Source organism: Dryobates pubescens, chromosome 8 (genome assembly GCF_014839835.1).
Source record: "Dryobates pubescens isolate bDryPub1 chromosome 8, bDryPub1.pri, whole genome shotgun sequence".
NCBI lineage: Eukaryota > Metazoa > Chordata > Aves > Piciformes > Picidae > Dryobates > Dryobates pubescens.
Genome location: NC_071619.1, coordinates 29,668,784 through 29,676,516, shown reverse-complemented (window position 1 = coordinate 29,676,516; position 7,733 = coordinate 29,668,784).

Genomic DNA, 7,733 nt, shown 5'->3' with positions numbered 1-7,733 from the left:
GACAATGAGAAGCAAAGTGTGATTCGTGGTAGGATTCATCTCATCAGTGTTTACAAATGAGTCTTCTAAACTGCACTAGCCTCCTTTACCCCATACAACTCCAGCTCAGGGTCAGTGGAGGAAAAAAAGCAGCATTTCTTTAGAATAGAATGGAATGGAATGGACTGGACTGGACTGGACTGGAATGGAATAGAACAGAATAGAATAGAATAAACCAGGTTGGAAGAGACCTTCAAGATCATCGTGTCCAACCTATCATCCAACACCACCTAATCAACTAAACCATGGAACCAAGCATCCTGTCAAGCCTCGCCCTGAACACCCCCAGCGACGGTGACACAATCTGGCACAATCTGCCTTCTTTTTGATACGCTCACTAGGGCAAAAGGAATTCTGCTGCAGAATTGCCCTTTGCTTTGCTGCTGCCTCTAAAGTGAAGGTGAAATGAATAGTATTTGTCTGATGGATGCCATCCTGAGTGCTAACGTAAACCCGTTGGAGTTATGTCTGAAAATCAACAGGTGAGACAAACAACTCTTCTTGTCTTTCACTATGCCAAAGGATGCATCCATGAATTCAGAATGAGGCTTTTGTGGTCCAGAAGTGGCAGCAGTGTAAGTAAGAAAATGAATAAGCAGTCTGTTTATCCTACACTTTCAAAGGTAAATGCAGTTAAAACAACCTCTGCAAACCTTTTGTATTTTCTTGCAAGGTTCAGTAGCTCACGTTAAATAGTTGCTTTCCACTTCATCTGTTTAGGCTGATACAAAACAGATGCTAAAATGTGTTCTTGAAGAGCTATGAGCTTTGAGAAAGTTCAGCTCTGCCTCCCACTCTTGTAATCTGCATGCACGATATTATTTCTAGGATTTTCCTTAAGTGATTCCTGTGCTTTTTCTCTTGATTATTCCAGCACTTGTAAGAATGAGAAATATGTCTCTTCTGATTTGCTTGTTTAACCCGAGGTTCTGCTGAGATTAATCTTCCTTTCATACATTTGCTAATAAGGATGCACTAGCAATCAGGAGACGGTGGCATTAAGCATGTGATTCACACCAGAGAGAGACGTAGTGTTACATTTCTCTAGCAGCGTTGGCCCTGTTCAACAGATCTTAATGAGGGATTGATTTTGATGCCATCTTTAATGAATATGTGAACAAAAAGATTAAGTCTTTCAGTGAAGCTTGTCTGAGGCTCTGAAAATAATTGAAAAGCATAAGGTGACAGACAGGGACAAGACTACTCTAATGTAACGAAGCCACTGAAAACACCAGGCTGCCAAGACAGCTCTCAAATGCTGGTTGTTTGCACAGATAAAAACCCCAAACATAACTGAATATTTGTTTTAAAATTAATTAGTATGTATTCCAGAATGCTCAGCTGTTCTCCCCCACACTTTGTGCATGCTCAAGAGATCTCAATAAAACCAAAACAAAAAATACATCTACCAAGTGCACATGCTGCTGCTTACACCAGAACCTGTTCAAACTGGGGCAGTGTCCACTTTTCCTGGACAGTTTTAGACAATGCAGTTGAAAATGGCACCACAGTTGAACTTGAGATTTTTTTTCAGTCTTTTAAGAACATAATCACTATCCTCCACCACCAGAGATTATGTTTTTTAACATAATTACACCCCAAATAATTTAAAAGCATTGCTTTGCTTAATTTCTGCCTGCTTTTGCTAAAAGTCATGTACGGATTTAAGTAACAAAGCAGAAAATATCAGAGCTAGGATGTATTTGGCAGCTTGAGTGTATTTTCCTTCTGTAATAGAAAGTCTGGACAAAATGAAATTTGCAGGTTTTTCATCTACAGCTATTTCTTTGTCTTGCATTGTGACTTAAAAAATTCTTCCACCAACCTGATGAGGTTTAGAGCTTTTGAAGTCTATCTTTCGAGGTCAGAGAGTGATACTGCAGCAATCAGTTACAGTGAGCTGCAAGTAGGGAAAGTAATAACAGCAGAGCTTAAATGGTTTGTTTTGCTGCAAAGTGAGTAGGTCTAAACTAGTGCAGCAGCAGTGAAAAGAAACCAATATCCAAGTGAAGAATCAACTTTTCTTTTTAATTCCTACTGAATTGTTTTTTTCCTCCACTTTCTCACTCCCTTCCTTAGTTTAATGGACCTAATGGATCTACACAATTACTGAGACTGAATAGCACAGCTTTGAAATCACAGCCTTGGAAAAAGTTATTTGCATGCACACACTTTGGAAACCTACCCAAATATCTCTTCACTTGTACAGTACAGTAAAGAGCATATAATATTTCAAGCTGGATACAAGAAAATGTATGGAGAAATTAAAACAGGTGAGTGGTGGGCATTGTTTTACATTAAAGGAAACAATTATCCACACACAAAGGAGCTGGCCTTACTAAATTAAGGATGTTGAAATAATACTCATTTTTTCAGTATTCATTCCATACAGCTTTCTTCTAAATGTGAAAAGACAAATAAGAGTTTTTAAAGTGGCTTTTGTTTTTGTGGGCTCTGTTTTACATTTTCATCTTCCTATAAGAGCCATCATTATGTTATGATTGCTTGCAGGAGAGCCCAGAAAACAACACTAAGGAATTGAAATAAATCTCCTTTTAGGTTTGCAGCCTCTCTCTTTCCTGTTTGCAAAAGAATAATTCAAAAGGACACTGTCACTGAACTCGTGCGAGGTCAAAAAGTGTTTGCAGGATCGAGCCTTACATTAACTCTTTTCATAACGATCTGGATGGAGCAAGATTGATGGGGTCCGCTCCTAAAACTGTTGGAAGAATTTGATAACTTTAAAATATCTTTAACATCCCTAGATAAATTATTAATAAAGAATCAAACAAGCTAGTATTTGCTCTTCAGGTTGCTTCTACAACATTTTGTGCTTTTATTCTGCAGTACCAAAAGAGAGGACACAAGTTAATGAACAACTGTTTTACTAGAGTCCCGCTGACATCACTGATGATGCACATGCAAAGTCGAGAGCGAACATGTCTGGATTGCTGTTGATGTAGTTCTTTTCTGGCAGTATATTTTAAACCCATCAAAATGTACTTTGCTCTTTGTCAACAAACTCACAGCTTTAAAAAAAGTTTACCTGGGAAGGCTGGTACATCCCAACTCAAATCAGTACAGGCATGATGATGACAAAGTCAAGTCAACACCAAATGTGGAGTATCATCAACGGGATTCATCTGTGGTGTCCCCTGCTGGTGTGGTTATGCTTTCAGAAGGGCTAAAGGAATACCAGGGAGGAAAATTAGGGAGGAAATATTAGGGAAGAAAAACACTACAAAAATAATGATAAATGCTAAAAAGGCAAAAAAAAGTAGAAAGCTTCATAGACTTCAATCAATAAATTTCAATACTCTTACAATATTCCAGCTAAGATCTTTAATTTGCTGTCAACAGGAACATACAGCTTTAGATATTTACAAGGCAAACATTTGAGCTGATTATCTCTGGCTCCTTTAATAAATCATCAGAGAGAAATGGGCATTTCCAAGACATGAATCCAACCACCTGTTTTTGATCTCTGCTTTCAAATTATGTGAGTAGCATCTAGTGCTGATTTCTCTCCAGTTTGAAGGGAGCCTGGCATGAGCAGGTCACATTTGAACATCTATAATAGAAACCTCTTCAGCTGTTCAAATGAATCCTACATTTTCCTCTTTTACTAACCACATTGCAATAATTATCCAGTAAAAGAAATTTTGCATTTAAGCAAGTGATAGCAAGCCCTAGCAATTAAAAAACCAAAACCAAAACCACTTTAATATTAGTAGTTCAGGACCTCTTCATTAGTGTTTGCTTTTAAATTGAGTTGCCTTTGGTGAAACTAGTATGCTGTTCAATCTTAAATCAGCAGAAAGATCAAACAAAAGAAATCAACTTTGGAATTACTTGAGATGAAAAACAGGAAAACACAACTTTCTCCAGTCAGTTATTTTGAGAAACAAATAAATCCTCACAATGTATTAAAACAAATAAGGCAAAGAATTAGACAAGGAAAAAGTCTGAAAAGCTGGGGTACATGGTCCAACTGGCTAAAAACCCATCCTCAGACACTGGAACCAGCCACACATCACTTGATTTGAATGTTTCTTGCTTCATGCCTTTTAAAACACTTTTTTGACTTACAGATGGCAGGCATCATCCACTTGGTGATGACCACATTGAACTAGCAAAAGCAAAGATTAGATGATCTTGAAAAATACTAAATGATGTGAATTAAAATTCCAAACAGCACTGCATGAAGACAAATGGGAGAGTGGGACCTTCATGTCTCTGTATCCATCACCGAGACTCAGCTGGTTGTCCCTGTATTGTCAACAGAAAGAAAAAACCCACATCCAGAAGGTGATTTATCCCAGCTGTCTTAAAATGTGCTTTTGGAGATGTCTCTTTCTCTTTCTTCACTGACTGTAGAGGGTGTTAAGGTGATTTATACTTGATACCCAGCATTTAGACAACTAAAGTCAGGCAAGATGAATTCTACCCTAGGGACAGGAAAAAAGGTCCTCTGTAACCTAGGAGTTCATCAGTTTTAATTGACTGAGGAGAAAGAACTGAGCATGCTAGTAATTCACAGAATGACTCTAAGCCACCAGTGCGCTTCAGGCATGAAAGGCAAATAGGATGCTGTGATGTGCTGGACAAGAAATTTTCCATAGATCAAGAAGTAATAATACCACTAATATAAAGATAGGTCAGATCTCATCTGGAATTTGCTGTACAAGAATCAGTGACAGAGGAGAACTATTTAAATCAAAAGTGTAGTATTAGAGCTAGCCTTTTATCCTAGGCTTTGCTTAGAAAGTAGTAACAGGTCCCTAAACTTTACATCATTGATGTTCTGGAACAGTACTTCTACAGAGAAAGACCACTAAAATTCCAAGTGCTTTTAAGATGGGCCTTGATGCTCTCTGTCTGCTCTGAGAAAACACAGCCAGACGCAGGGAGAAGGCAGCACCTATGGACATAAGGTTCTATGGACATAAGAGATTTAAACGATGCGAATTATTCTGCAAGGAAAAAGTAGTCCAAACGTGCTCATGTTTAACATGGGAAGTAAAATGAGGACATCCAGGAAGAATAATGGAATTTTAAATGAGATTCCTTTGCAAAGAAAGCTGAATGTCAGAATGAGCAGGACAGAAATTGAGCTTTAAAAAATAGCAAATATTATAGACCAAACCAAACCAAACCCCACAGAATCTTCAGCTATTATTTGTAAGTTATCAGTGGGTAACTCAGGCACACAAAATTGAATTTCTTTCTACATTTTTTATTCTCAACTGCACAATTGTTTCAGAAGCCCTCAAACTTGTACTGACTGGACTGATGAACTGCTTTACATGCAAGACAAGCCCTTATGTAAAATTGATTTAATGTTTTATCATCCAGTAGTTAGTTTACTCGGTTTGTGGGTCTTCCATACAACAAGAGAGGGAAGAAAGAAAACATTCAAACAATAATAGCAACATTGGAAATTACTTTATAAATAAAGGTAAAAAAGTATTTAATTTGCAGTCTTACCTTCATGCCACAAACAGACCCATGTGGGGTGAGCTGGCTGACTACACAGAGACTTCACTTGTCCATGGCTTCTCCTGAGTTTCAGCGGAGGTTCTGGAACCTTTACACCAGTTGCAACTTTGCTCTTCTGGAGGGCATGCTAGCAGGAATCTCCACAGAAGCATGTCCAAGGCAAAGGTTGGTTGTTTTTTTTCCCCAGACACCATTATATTACCTGAAGTGCAATCAGTGTGCAAGTGAAGCAGATGAAAGGCATGCATGCCCCGCTTTGTTCTGGTGAATACTTATCCTTCCTGACTCCTCAGGGAATGCATTGCTGCCTTCTTCTCATAGTTCTTCCATACATTTAAAGATTTTCTTTTTAATATTTTGCTTCAGTGATTTAGAGAGAAGATGCTGCAGTAAACGTTTTCCTTTTTAGAAAGGAAAGGAAAAGCAAAACCCTATGAAGCATTCTTGATGAGAAACATACCCAAGACACAATGTGTAACAAAGGTAACAATGAAAAGGGGGGGGGGGGGGGGGGGGGAGTAAACTAAGAAGAATTAAATACAAATCTCTGCAATGTGTGAAAGCAAATGGAAATCACAGTTACAAAAGCCCAAAATTTAGTATGATAAACAGTTTACAGCTTGTATTTGAATGTCTAATCCAAGTAGCATCCTGTGTAAGTAGCTGTCACAGAGACATTACGTTTGTTGAAACTCGGCTGAGTTAGAAGGTACATCTGGCTGCTTCAGGCAGAGACAGCTCAGAACTGATAAGGAGAAAGTCAGCTGTACAATTACCTGTACTATATTTGTGCTTGTAATCTGTTATCTTGTAGAACTGACCTATAGCAGAGGCCCTAAAATAAGTATTCAGTGGGGCTGAAAAGCTTTAATCATTTCTACTGAAACATGCTGCCTTTGGAGTAGAAATAAGAGAGAGATCACAGGCAATTTTCTGCTGTTACTGCAGAAAGCATCTGAAGAAAAAATGGAGAAGTTAGCATGGGTTTATATGCTAGGAAAAGTTTGATGCTGAGGCTCTTCTTTCTGGAGGTTGTCAGACTTCGGGCTCTGATGAAGATTCAAGAGGCATCAAAAACTGCAGCGAGGATGACAGCACAATCAGTCTTAGCCAGACCCTGAAATTCTTCAGGCATCCATGGCCTCTGCATTGCCAAGTCAAGGACAGACTAGATCCTCTGGCACCTCTCTCAGCAAAACCAGTCATGGTCATCTGGAAAACAGGATTCCCATGGATGCTAAGGTCACATCCTTCCACAGACACTGGAAGACTTCCTTATTTATAATGAAGAACTCCACATATGCTGAAACCAAAGCCTGAAGCACTGGCTGAAGCCTTCAGGCTTTCACCATTAACATCTAAATACACCACTTTCAAACCTATCCGGCATACAAGCTTACTGTTTTGCACATGAAAAAGAACACTCTTAAGGATAAAGCACTTTTCCCTCTGAAGATCAGCTTGCAAAACACTGTAAAAACCACTGTGTAACATCTCAGTGTCTCCTGTATGAAATAAAGATGTTTTTCATATTTGATGTTGCCAGTTGTCTGCAAATTCTGTATTGGAGGCAAATATCTTACTTTGCCCCTTTGCTTATAGTAAGAAACAACAATAATACTGTTGATTATTGTAAGCTCAATTCCATCTTTGTTGATCCAGGCATGTTGATCCATTATCCTTTAATAGCAGCTCACATGTGGAATAGATAATAGATATTGACCTTTGAGAAAGAAACTCACCGACAATCTTCAGGATTCACAGTCTATAAATGAATCTGTTCTGAGGGTACACCTACACCTTATCACTTCCTGCTGCAGAGATTTTCCTTTTGCAGTAACCACAGAGGATCTATTCACACTCTTGTCATCACCTTTGGCACATAACATAGCAAAAAAACCCCTGTAACAAGCCAGAGTGTGTTCTAATCCTTTCTCAGCCACAGAGTCGCTGTTTAAGCTATTGAAGGAAAGCCTGCTAATACAGCTCAGGAGGGCTTCTTCCTTTCTTAATTGTTTTTCCACTCTCAAATTACTATGTACATTTGCTCACAATGTGTGATTTTATACCATTACCTATCAGAAATTATCTAACACAGGTTCTTGATGTCCCTCATACAAACAGTACTTCTAGACTGGTTCTACCAAGCGCTGTGGCAGCTGTTGAGGCAGCTCATCAGAGATGGTACAGTGCCT